We start from the raw sequence: 13,384 nt of genomic DNA, 5'->3' as shown, positions 1-13,384 counted from the left end.
ATTATTACTATCTACACTGTATTTATAAAATATTCGATATTTAGGCTTTTCATAGTACATATACGTATTTTTAAATTAGTAATCATAGTATGAGTAAGAATGAACCATCTATAATATGCATTAGGAAAGTGAGAGCATACATGGCCATTATTTGACCCTGAGGCTTACTGGCAAAGACTAGTCTGTGTCAATACTTGTAAACTTTTTGAATTTCTAAAACCTGTTGAGCACATGCAAACTTGATTGTGAATGGTTCTGTAGCCATGCTGACTGCTGAGTCGCACTGAGAAATTGATTTGAAAAGTGCAAGTTTGATGTTCCGAAAACACGGAGGCATCATTATAGCAATTAACAACAGTGATGATAATCTAACTTTGCTCAAGAAATAGACATTTTCTCAAAGGCTCTTCATTTTGAAGTTTTCACAGGCTTTGTGCATGTGTTTCCACACAAATATTCTCTTATAGAGTGAACACAAAACTAATCTATCTGCATAAAGTCATGGAGTTATAGCTGATTTCTCAGTTTATGCATATTTTGCTGATCACTTGTGGCAAAAAGACAGCTTTGTGTTGTAACACAAAGTGCTGTTAAGGCAAATTTGTCTCATGATACAGATATGTGAGTTGGCAAAAAAAAAAAAAAAAAAAAAACCAACACAAAGAAACAAACCCAAACCATAACTGAACAAATTGCTGAAATTATATTCTTATTCTCAGGGAAGTACATTATGTAGTTGTGCTGGATTCATCTTCAGAGAGAAAAATTGATTTCTTAGCCCCAGAAAATGAAGAATTCTAAGCAAGGTGTGGTTGAATGGAGAACAGGAGGGTAAAGGAGACAAGCAGATTTTGTGGCAGAGGGATAATTTAGCAACCAAGTTAATTCTAGTGATATTACAAATCTTCTTAAATTTGCAGTCATGTAGTACTGGAATGTGTGGCATTTGTGATTGGTTCATATTGGAAAATGAGGCAGGGAAAAAGCAATGGGATGTTGTGCTTTCTGTCAAGAAGTTAACAAAATACATCGTGCTTTGCTATATGGAGCATAGGACAAGTCAATCAGCTGCTTTTGAGACGGAACTTGAAGAGAGACAGCCAGGAATAATGTCATGGCAAGCACTGGATAGTGACTCCTGGGCAGCCTTCTGTAGATCCAGGCCTGAAGGTTGGTGTCCCTGCCTGTGGCAGGGGGGTTGGAGCTCTATGATCCTTGGGGTCCCTTCCAACCCAGACCATTCTATGATTCTATGATTCTATGATTCTATGACTTCCTGATCAAACAGTCGCTGAAATGCTTCAAAACACATAAAGAAATCTTGTGGTTGCAATACAGTGTTATCATGGAGGACTTCAACTACCCTGGTGTCTGGTGCAAGTGCAACATGGTTGGATGAAAGAAAACTAGGAGACTTCTGTAGCATGTAAAGGACAATGTTTTGAGGCAGATACTGTTTGGACAGAAGCTGGGAAGTCAGATCTATCAGATATGCTACTTGTGAAAAATGAGTAATGATGTGATTGGTTCACAAAAGCCTTCACTCCAGGGACCATGAGGTGATATAATTAAATATCCTCAGCCAGATGAGGAAGAGGGCAAGAATAAAGACATGGGATTCAGAAAATTAAACTTTTGCTTGTTCAGGCAACTAGTAGAAAAGGGTCCCTTCAGTGCTGCCTTGAAGAGAAAGAGAAAAAATCCACCAAACCAAAACCCAAGGGAGCTGGTAATGTTCAAGGACAAACTCCTCAGTCTTTCCTGTTGTACTGAAGTCAAGCTAGCTTAGCATAAGGCCAGCACAGATAAGAACTCCTGACTGAAGTCAAATACAAACAAAAAACTTATGGGCAGATGAAGCAGACCTCCTGCCAGGCGGAAAATAGAAATGTTGTACAAGAGGCATTGGTGGGATTAGACAGTCAGGTAAAATAAAGCTTAGCTCTAGTTGAAACTGAGGGGTGTAGAAGGCAGCAGAAAGGGCTTCCATAAATACATTGACACCAACAAGAAGAGAAACCAAAGATGACATAAGCCTGCTGTTAGTGAGGCAAGTGACTAGGTAATGACAGAGAATTGAAAGGCATAGACACTTGTTTTCTCATTTGTGACAGTTTTTACTTGCAATGCCTTCTGTCAGACCTCCCATGTTTGACTAAATGAAGTACAACTTAACCACATAACAGTATCGTTAGGGACCATGTTAACCAACTGTAGAAACATACAGTGGGGACAGACTGAAGACATTCAAAAGTGCTGAGAAATCTTTCAGGTGCCATTTCAAGGTCCCTCTCTGTCATCAGGGTTGTACCTGTCAAAGGAGTTCCCTGTAGCCTAGCAAAAGGCAATTATAATGCCCATCCTTATAAAATAGAAAGACAACACAAGGTAATATGTTCTATCCATTAGGAAAATGCAGAAAATCCTTCTGGAATTTATCTCCAACTGAAAAGGTAGCTGGCAACAGTCAGCATGGATTCACCAAGGGCAAATCATGCCTGTTCATAAGATTGTCTTCTGCTTTGAGTTAACTGGCTGAGTGGACAGATGGAGCAAGGTCAACTGTGGTACCCCTATAGTATTACTGCAGAGAATTGTCCTTGAAAGGTTGAGAACAAAATAGGCAAGACTGACTAGACTGATGAAGAACTTTCTCATAACTAGTCAACAGTTCAAAAAGATCTGAGTCATGTGCCTTTGGGATTAATAGTGGGACTGATTTTGTTTGAGATCTTCATCAAGACAGTAGGAAAGAATACATTTAGTGACTTTCCAGAAGAAAGCAAATTTGGGGAATAATTAATATACTGTCATGGAGAGACATGTCTACAAGCTGGAGGAATGGGCTGTCAGAAACTGCATGAAGTTCCAGCAAAACAAACTACTGTGCTTGTGATGCAATAATGCCATTCCACAATGTAGGTGGACTGAATGGGGAGTTATTTTAGATGAAAGCATCACACAAAATCACAGAATCACAGAACATCATGAGTTAGAAAAGGCCTCAAAAAATCTAGTCCAACCCCCCTGCCACAGCAGGATCACCTAGACTAAATCACACAGGAATGCATCCAGGTGGGTTTTGAATGTCTCTAGAGGAGACCCCACAAGCTCTCTGGGCAGTCTGTTTCAGTGCTCTGTCACCCTCACAGTGAAAAGTTTTCTCCTTATATTCACATGGAACTTCCTATGCTCCAGCTTGCACCTGTTGCCCCGTGTTCTATCACTGGCCATCACTGAGAAGAACCTGGTTCCATTCTCCTGACTCTCATCCTTTACATATTTATAAACATTAATAAGGTCACCCCTCAGTTTCCTCTTCTCCAAGCTAGAAGCCCAACTCCCTCAGCCTTTCCTCATAAGGAAGGTGTTCCACTCCTTTAATCATCTGGGTGGCCTTGTGCTGGACTCTTTCCAGGTGTTCTACGTCCTTCTTGAATTAAGGCGCCCGGAACTGGATACAATATTCCAGGTGTGGTCTGGCCAGGGCAGAGTAGAGGGTAAAAAGGACCTCTCTTGACCTACTAGTAAAGGATCTGGTAGTCCTGGTTGTGTAAAGCTGAACATGAGTCAGCAGTTAGCCTTTGTCTCAGTGAAGGCTAACCACTAGCCTGTGTCTGTTAGGAAGAGTACAGCCAGCAGGCAAAGGGAAGTGATTGCTCTCCTCTATGTGGCACTTCTGAGGCTGCACCTGGAGTATTGTTTCCAGTTTGTGGCTTCCCAATACAGTAGAAAGATTAACAAACTGAAATGACTCTTAACAGAGTGTTACTAAGATGAACACATGAAATAAAGAAAGACTCCAACATGGAAGACAGGAGGTAACTTGTTTGCTGCGTTCAGCTATCTTTTCCCAGTTACAGAGAGGAGGGTGCTAGAGTTTCTCAGGAGTGCAAAGGTAAGAGGTAATGGTCAAAAGCTGCCTGAATGGAATTTCTAAATTTATATATAAATTCACAGTGAGGACACTCAAAGACTGGAACAAGCTTTCTAGAGATCCTGGCTAATCAAAATATTTGGAGGTATTAAAAACTCGGTTGTACAAGATTCTGAGCAACCTGACCTAACTTATAGCAGGATGTGAAACCAGATAGCCTTCTAACCTGAACTGTCTCATATTTTCTGTAAAATATTTTTCTTAAAGTTTTTTTAGTATTTTGAGAGAAAAAAATAAAAGGAGAAAAAAAAGAAGTTTCAGCAAAAAAAAATTCTGAGCATTATATATTTTCCCCCCTTTTATATTTTGTATTGTGGCACACATTTAATGATAAGATAATATAATGTGTCACATAGCCTGCTAGCCGTGACAATTGTTATGTCATATATGTTGAAATTTTAAAGTTTTGGGTTTGGGGGGGGATTTGGGTTTGGTTTCTTTTGGGGTGGTTTTTTTTAGGAATTTTTGAAGAATACTTTGAAGCTGAATTGCTGCTTAATTTTCCTCTGAAACAGAAATTGTAACTTTTTCTAGTTTTGAAGCCCTGTATGTGCTGAATGAAACACATGATTCTGTTTAGGATCAGCTCAAAAATTTAGAACCAGTGCACTGCAATCTGTATATACACTGGTTTTAACAAAATTAATAGGTTGTAGAGTGGACTTAGTTATTCTGTAAAAGATGGAAATAACAGCTGACAAGCTCATTTTATTATTGCTTATTATTTACCTGCACTCCATGTCTTGCTCACTGTTGCCACTTAACATTAGTATTCATAGCATGTTATCTTGAAAGCAGATATAATAAAACAATACCACTGTGGTCTTCCCCATAGCACAGTCCTGCAAGAGATCTGGCTCTCTGAGAGTCCTTGGTGATTTACAGTCAATCTTATTCTATTGCTTTTTTATTTTTTCTTCACCTCCCTCAGGGTAACAACACTAAATAAAATGATGCTTTCAAATCATACAATGAAGTTAGAAACATGTCAATAAAAGATTCACTTGGTGACTGTAGAAATCATAACACAATACCTTTTTTATAAATAAATAAGATACAGGAGAACTATCTGTCTCTCTAGTACACGTAGGAGTACTTGCTATTAAACACTTTAATATTTCCATAATACCTAATTAGTGGCTGTTGCATCTTTTTCAGCCAGGGAACAAAAAACTCCTTGCCAAGGAAGAACTGGAACTCATTCCAATTTACTTATGAAGAAATTAAACTTCAGAGACCAGATATGACTTCCCAAGGTCCTCATGGCAAAAGGAGGGCAAAGAAATGATTTAACTTCGCTTTTTCCTCTGTACCTCCACTGCCCTATGTGTCACAGAACAAGGGCTGAGGAAAATGACATGGGGTAATCCTATTACAAGTTCAGATATAAAAGAGGTGTCTCTAGTGCAGCCTTCAGAGCAGAATATTGTTAAGATTTTCAATAATAATGAGAAAGCAAAGATAAGCTAGATCTTCTGATAGAGAGACCTTCAGCATTATTTGTACTGTACCAGCTAGCTCTCCAGCTCTAGGTTCAGGGTTTGGATAAGGTTGCTTGCTGTAAATCTGTGCAGCAGGTATAGTGTTGTGAGAGGTCCTTCTTCTTCAAGCTTTAAGAAAATTCAACATATCCCAATACCTCAGTCAGCATTGAAGGCAGTTTCCTCACCAGTTAGAAAGTATAGATAGAAAGCAAATTTGGAATGTTGATTCTGTTTCCTAACATAGCATCTTTCTTATTGTCCATTCATAAAAAGTACCAAGGCTTCTCTGAAAAAATCAGGTTACAGTATTTCCTTTTAATTAACGCCAATACTCAATGAAATACAGAATCACAGAATGATAGAATAGTTTCTGTTGGAAGAAACATTAAAGATCATCTAGTTCCAGCCCGCTGCCATGGGCAGGGACACCCTCCACTAGACCAGGTTTCCCAAAACCTCATCCAACCTGGCCTTGAACACTGACAGAGAGGGCGCAGCCACAGCTTCTCCAGGCACACTCTGCCACTCCTCACCACTCTCACATATAAATATATGGGATAGAAATACTTTGCGAGGAACATAATTTTTTGTGTGGTTTTTTTTGTCCCTCACATTATGACTAAAGTCTACAGATGGATATCAGGAACAGTCTGCAAACTGGAACTCACAGGTATGTTAGAATCACTTCACACACATGCACTTGTGGGCTTTGAGATCATATTTTTGCTCAGGAACTCCTGGGTATGTAAGTGGATGACACTGTTTTTAAAGTATGTAGCTTTTATATTCCAGGAATAACATTCATTATCATGAGATTTATTTTCTTTTGGTCTGTCATGACAGAAATAGCCAAACATTGTATCAAGATCTGGTTCTGGCTGAGTGAATGAAGAATTATCTAGCACTTGGTTATAAACATTTAATTTTTACTATATGATACTTAATACTAATTAGATTATGTTTTCTGAAAAAAATGTCCATGTGATTTAGGTTTTATTAATAGTCACCAAAAAAAAAACCAACCAAAGAAGCAAACAAAAAATCCCAAACAAACAACCCCCCCCCCAAAAAAAAAAAAAAAAAAAAAATTGCCCAATTCCTGAACATGTTCTTAATATGTGTAAAGGAACTTGCACACAGAGATATTTAAAATTGTGAAAGAAATTGTTAATGTTGTAACAGCACTTTTGTACAAAAGGAAAGGAAGTTAAATAGAAAACATACATATATGTTATTCTGATGTTTCAGTAGAAAAATACACAATGAGACTACAAATGCTACTTCAGTTTTTGCATTCACCCCTAAATAACTGCAGTACTTATCTCTGAATGGCTGTGAATATAACAGGTCACTCTATACATTTGCATGAGGATGTCAGGTACATGACAGTGGGATAATGAAAAATGCAGAAATAGAAAAAATAATAATGTAACAGGCTTCAGCTCACGAATCTTGCAATAAAATTAAAGGAAAAAATCAAACATGCTGAAAGAGCTAGTGGTAAAATCATGTGCAAGCTGTAAGAAAGATTTGTTTTGTGAATACTGATTATAGTGACTCCTAGAATCACTCTAATCTTTATTTCAAAACTCAGCTATGAAGGACAGTTCTTTTTATCCACTCCTATTAAAGGAAAAAAAAAAAATCAACATATATATTTTAGTAGTGTTAGCCCATTTGCCAGCTTAGGACATTAGCAGAAGCAAATACACAGTACTCGTACTCCTAAACCAGAATGAAAAATACTGCATCAAAACATAGCTTAAAAATTTATTTAGAGAATTAATCAGAAATGTTATGGTTTTGATAGAAGAAATAGGGAGTTGTTTTACAAACAGATACAGAGCTTCTTAAAATAAAATATTCTGAAATTACTTTATTTTTGTATATATGAACACTAGGTTAATTTTAAATACTCAATTACTTGATCTAAAATGGCTTATGATATTTGTAAAATGAATAAAAAGAACCCAGTATTTTTGTGCATACTCTTTCAAAACAATTAGTCTAAGACGATTATAAATATCTTTTTAAAATTAACAAAACTACTCAGGCATAGCTATCTGTAAATGTCATATGGTGAATCTTCTGTGATGTTATTTAAAGCCAAATTATGTTTTCATGTTCAAAAATTCCACAGCCTTTTTTGACTTTGTGTAACCTGTTGAATACTTGAGGACTTTTATTTCATTGTTTTCATATGTGAAACAGGAATTTTCATCCTAAGAATCACATTTTATTGCAATTGTGGTCTGCACCATTGTTCCCAAAAATTTGACCAATACAAAAATGTGAAATAATAACATAACAATAATTAAACCACTTCTAAATTATTTTTGGTGCTGCTGGTTAAAACAATTTATCCTGCTTTACTGCTGTATATATACACATTTTATATCTATCTAAAAGATATAAATTTTATATTATATGTAAAATACATAATATATTAATTAAATCCAGTATAATTCTTGTAATGTGATTTCTTTAGGTACATTTTACTGGTCTCCAGAAAATGGGATACATTTATTGGCTGTAGTCAAGATTGCATACCACTGTAAGTATATATGACTTTTTGCTTTCATCAAACAAACTACTTCCTTGTCAGATACGTGCCAAGTATTTATAAAAAGATGGCTAAAGGAAATCTAAACCACTTATGCGTAATACAGATATGGTTAAGAGCTTCCAGACTTTGGGTTAAAGAACATGTATTAAGGAGGCTTGTTAAAGAGATTGAGGCCATTATGTCTAGATTTAATCAGCTGGACTTGGAAAATCTGCAATTCAGAGCAACTTTATCACTAATTATGTCCTGGATGATCAAGTCTGACAACAAAAGAAAAGATACTTCTCAATTCATTGCCACAAAGTGGCTCATAGAGATCAGAGAAACATGAGCAAAATGGTTATTTTATGAAGTTGTTCCAGCAAGCCAGTCTTCCCATTTGCTTCCAGGCTTTAGATCAATGATATGCTTGAAACAGAAAATAAGATACCAGAACAGAATAATTCTTTAAACGGAGAAAACTACAGGTGTTTTTGTGAGTCAGATTACATAAAACACAAACTAATCCCTCTGCAATTTTACAAGGTAGATCTTTTTTTCCACTCCTTTTTCAGTCTAAGAATTTGTGAATAGTAGAAAAAATCACTTAGTCATCTTTGGATACTTTGGATAATTTACTTCTTTTCATAATTTCTAAGGCTTGGATCTTCCTCAGTGCAAGAAAATACACTCTTCTTAGGAGTTTCCTAACCTCCTCATATGACAAAAAGATCACAGTTTGCTGTATCCCTTATACTGCTTCTGTTGCTGTACTCTTCAGAAAGTTCTTCCAACATGACATGGACAGTTCTCCACAGTCAATTTTTGCTTGATCAAAAATTTAGAAACTGAGACAATGCAAATATTTAGCCTTCTTCAGTGTTGCCCAGCCAGAAAGCATACAATATTTAGTCCTCGAACCATACTCTTCGAATCCATTACATTTTCCTTCTTAGCCCTGAGACTTATCAACACTGTCTAGCACTGAGGATTTGTCCTTGGTAGCAGCAAAAATACTTGGGTGTTTTTCTCTCTCACCCTTCTTGGACAAAATTCCTCTAAACAATGTAAATCAAAATTCAGATTAGTCTGGAGCAGAACTACCAGACCAACGTCAAGGAGAACTCTGACCCATGGGAGCTCATCTTACTTCAGATAATACACAGAGTTTCCAGGGTAATGCAGTGTTAGACACTTTAATTTACTCCCTTGCCTTAGAGCTTGGGATCATGCAAGCAAGCACAGCTCATGTCATTTTATCATCATCATCTTCTTCTCAGGCAAGGAAGACATCTGCTGCAGACATCACCACTCACAACTTAGACTTGAGCTAGAAAAGTGGGATATTTCATGAAGAAATCTGTGTAAGAGGATTTCTCTGCCTGCGCTACAGTACATGAGAGATTGGTTGGAGTGCCTATAGAATCCATGTATATATTTTGAGGAAGTGTCCTGGTAAAATATAAGGAAACAAATATCTATCTGGTAGTGGTAAGGACACAAATAAAATGGTATGAAACAAAATTTTAGCTCATATATACTCACACACTGTTTGTGGAGATTTTTTATTCTCTATTCCTTATCCAACACATTACATAAAATAATTCTTAAGGTGAATCTGGACAAATATGCAGATATGCCATAGGAGAGTTTGGACAAAACGATTAATTTTTATGATGAGTTTGAAGGAACCACCCTGCTAAACATATGAAAAAATAAGTGAACAAATGCTTCAGTAAACTTTAATTTAAATAAATAAAAGATTAAATGGTGAAATCAGGACAGCTTTCCTATAATATATTCTTATCTGTTGTGGCTACTTTGGAGCCAATGCATTTACATGAAAATGATCTTGAGTTTCTGGGTGATGGGGACATGTTTTCCTTTCAACTTCTGTATGAGTTTTTGGTATGATGATAAATAATGGAGTGTCGCTCTGGCATCTCATAGCTATAGCACCAAAAATAGCAGGAAAACTGGTGCTTTGAAATAAGATCATAAAACCATGAAAAGTGAAGAACATATCGGTATTGAAAATTTTATTCTGAATCAGAGACATTAATTAGTAGGACAAGGAGTGAAACTCAGATTTCTACATGCCTCAGTGCAGCAATTATATTATCTTCCTTTATTCAGGAAAGAACAGAGTCCTGCAAAATGTAGGGCAACATCCTAAATGGCTCACATGACCTGATTTTTTCTTCCTTTTGTCAATCTCAGAGAAGTGGCAAGCTGCATAGAACATTTAATTATTTCCATAGTAAGAATTTTCAGTATCAATACAAAAAAGCATGTCTAGAATGTGCATCTAAATACTGACAGACTTGCTGTGCTGTATCAGCACAATTTTTCTATGGGTTAAACCATATGAACTTACTTAGATAAAGAACACAAATGCCATCTTCTATTTAGCGTTCCTCTAAATGTCATATTCCTCAAAATAAATAAAACATTTATTTTAGAAACTAAGAACAAGTGAAATTATAGCTGGGCTGAATAATAAATCTGGAGAAGAACATGGAGTAAACAGGGGACTCTAACATAAAAAAGAAAATCATAGCTTTATTTAAAATTGATTTTGAATGAAAAGCATAGGGACGTCATATAAAACCCAATGACTATTTTTACTTAAAAAATAAAGATGGGGAAAAAAGATATTAACTTCAGAGTGCCATTTGCCTAGTGATTACACTTGTGAGATTACCCTGAAAAATACTGTTACGGCTCTTGAGAGGAGGCAATGCTCATTAGCAAAAATATAAATATAAATGCAAATGGAAGGCTTCTATTGATCTGCATAGAGACACGTTGTGAATTTAATTTAAACATGTATGTTTTTAATGTTTTGCTTTTCATTTTGCTCGAGACTATAGGAAGATACTTTGGCTTTCAGTGTCACACTTTCAGCAAGAAATTTTGTTTAGAGGCTGCAATTAAATAATTCAGAAATAATTAATTCAGAAGACAACCCATTAAATTATAACCCTCCCCACTGGTTAACTTGGTGCCAAAATGTATTGTTTAATTTATCATTCTTAGTATTTTTAGAAGGCCTCAAGGCAGGGAATGAAGCAATAATAAATAGGGAATAGTGGATAATTAGAGAAGGAAATGTGGAACAAAATTACTAAGGGCTTTAGGTGAAGTTCATTATTACTATTTAATAGTGCCCAAGAGCATTTGATCAAATTATGGATCATGTTTAAAAGTGGGCTGAGAGAAATCCTGGTGGAGGAGAGTTTTCTCACTACTACTTTCAGAATTTTGCAGTAAGTTTTACAGAATTTTAACAAGCAGTACAAAAGCAAAAGCATATTGACCAAACCTACTTTATCACACATGGTGCTCTAGTGAGAGTTGAAGAAGACAGAATTTCTTCATTCTCTCAGATATTGTTCAAGCTGAGACTATTATATGATTAAGAAGTAAAGCACTTCAAGCATGAGTGATAAGGTGACATATTGTAAGTGCAGCCCTTAGGGCTTTTAAGCACAAGGTGAAGCTGATTTTTTTTTTTTTTTTTTTAGAGTCTTGAGGGTTTTTTGCTTTTTAATTTCATCTTGAAGAGTCCCACTTTTAACATGAGTCTTTCAACCTGACCTAAACTTTTTATATCTTTTCTGTGGGTTTTTTTAATGTATTCAATTATTTCCCTTATGTGTTCAAGTTATTTCTCTTAGTGATAGTATTTTAAAAATAATCCTGAAAGTATTTTTAGTGGAAATATATGTGCAACAATACAAACCTCAGTTTTTCATAGGGAGGGAGGGAGGGAGGGAGGGAGGGAGGGAGGAAGGAAGGAAGGAAGGAAGGAAGGAAGGAAGGAAGGAAGGAAGGAAGGAAGGAAGGAAGGAAGGAAGGAAGGAAGGAAGGAAGGAAGGAAGGAAGGAAGGAAGGAAGGAAGGAAGGAAGGAAGGAAGGAAGGAAGGAAGGAAGGAAGGAAGGAAGGAAGGAAGGAAGGAAGGAAGGAAGGAAGGAAGGAAGGAAGGAAGGAAGGAAGGAAGGAAGGAAGGAAGGAAGGAAGGAAGGAAGGAAGGAAGGAAGGAAGGAAGGAAGGAACCTTCTGATTGATGTTCCACTGTAACAGAATAGGGGAGAAGAAAAGTATTTCTGAAAATTTCCCTTTCAGGGGAAGTGCTACACTTTCAGTTATATATTTTTAATCAAGGTAAAATGATATCTGTTAATTATGAGGAATTTTGTGAGATGGAAATTCCAATTATGCAACAGTTCTGATCATTAGAAAACTCAGATCTCCCTCTCTACATATTTGATTCCATTGACAGAGAACATTTAACTTGTTCCTTTTTTTTTCCCTAAATAGCTTTTTTAAACAGCAAAAAGTCAAGCTGGTTTACCTTTAAACTGAATTTGAATGACTGGAAAGGTTGTTTGAAGTTTTGTTTAATGTTTTGGAAGTTTATGAAACTTCTGGCACAATTTAATAACTAACTCCAGTGGAAACAGTTCTAGCAGCAATAGTAAGAAAAAAAAATCACTAGTCTCTTTGCACAAATTACCCTAATTATTAGTTTAAGCAGAGAAGCAGGGTGTTTACTACCTCTGTCGATTACGGGAATGATTAAAAATGAATACTGAACTGTATCATAATATGTGATTCAGGTACACAGTTTTAGCTATCATGGAAAGGTGGAAGAAAATACCTACAGATTTTCACTCAGTTTCAGATGATGGGGGGCAGAAAACCTTTAGAACTGGGAGAGTCAGAATGACAAAAATTAAAAAAAAAAGCTAATTGTCAACCATGGAAAAGAAGTCAATGTTTTAGATCAATTTTACACCTAGGTTCTGCAGCGATGATTGCTGAGCACTCTTTTAACTAATCCATGGTATATAGAATGAGGGTGGAACAGTTTTCCTTGAAACTGTCTGTAGTGTGGAGAGTGTCATGTTTATGGATCCCAGACAGACAGCTCAGTCAGCTTTCATTTTCTTCTGCAACTTGGACCTCATCTGCATGACATATTCTTTGATTTCAGAGGCAGTTTCTGAGCTGCCTGTTTTATTCTGTAATGATATTTATGTCCATAACATTGAAAAAAATTCTTTACTTTTAAAGTTGTCTATGTTATTCTTTGAAACCTTCTACTAGACTTTCTACTGCATGTGTAGAGGTACTTGATGTCTGACACCTCACATATGGCAGTTGTGTCACTTAGAAGTTTCCATTTCAAAAGTATACTCATTTTAAATGGAAAGTTTTAGAAAATAACTAAACAGGTATCGTTGCTTACTACAACAAAATGATCAGACTAGTCAAAAAACCATTTAAAAAAATCAATACAGATTTTAACTGGTCAGGCTCCTTTATTTTACTTGATTACTTTTAATTTGTTTAACATATTGCTCTGACACACATCTGTAATAACAGCTCTAAATGTGCTCAAAGGAAAAAAT

Source organism: Gallinula chloropus, assembly GCF_964237585.1.
Source record: "Gallinula chloropus genome assembly, chromosome: 1".
NCBI lineage: Eukaryota > Metazoa > Chordata > Aves > Gruiformes > Rallidae > Gallinula > Gallinula chloropus.
This window is presented reverse-complemented; position numbering follows the sequence as displayed.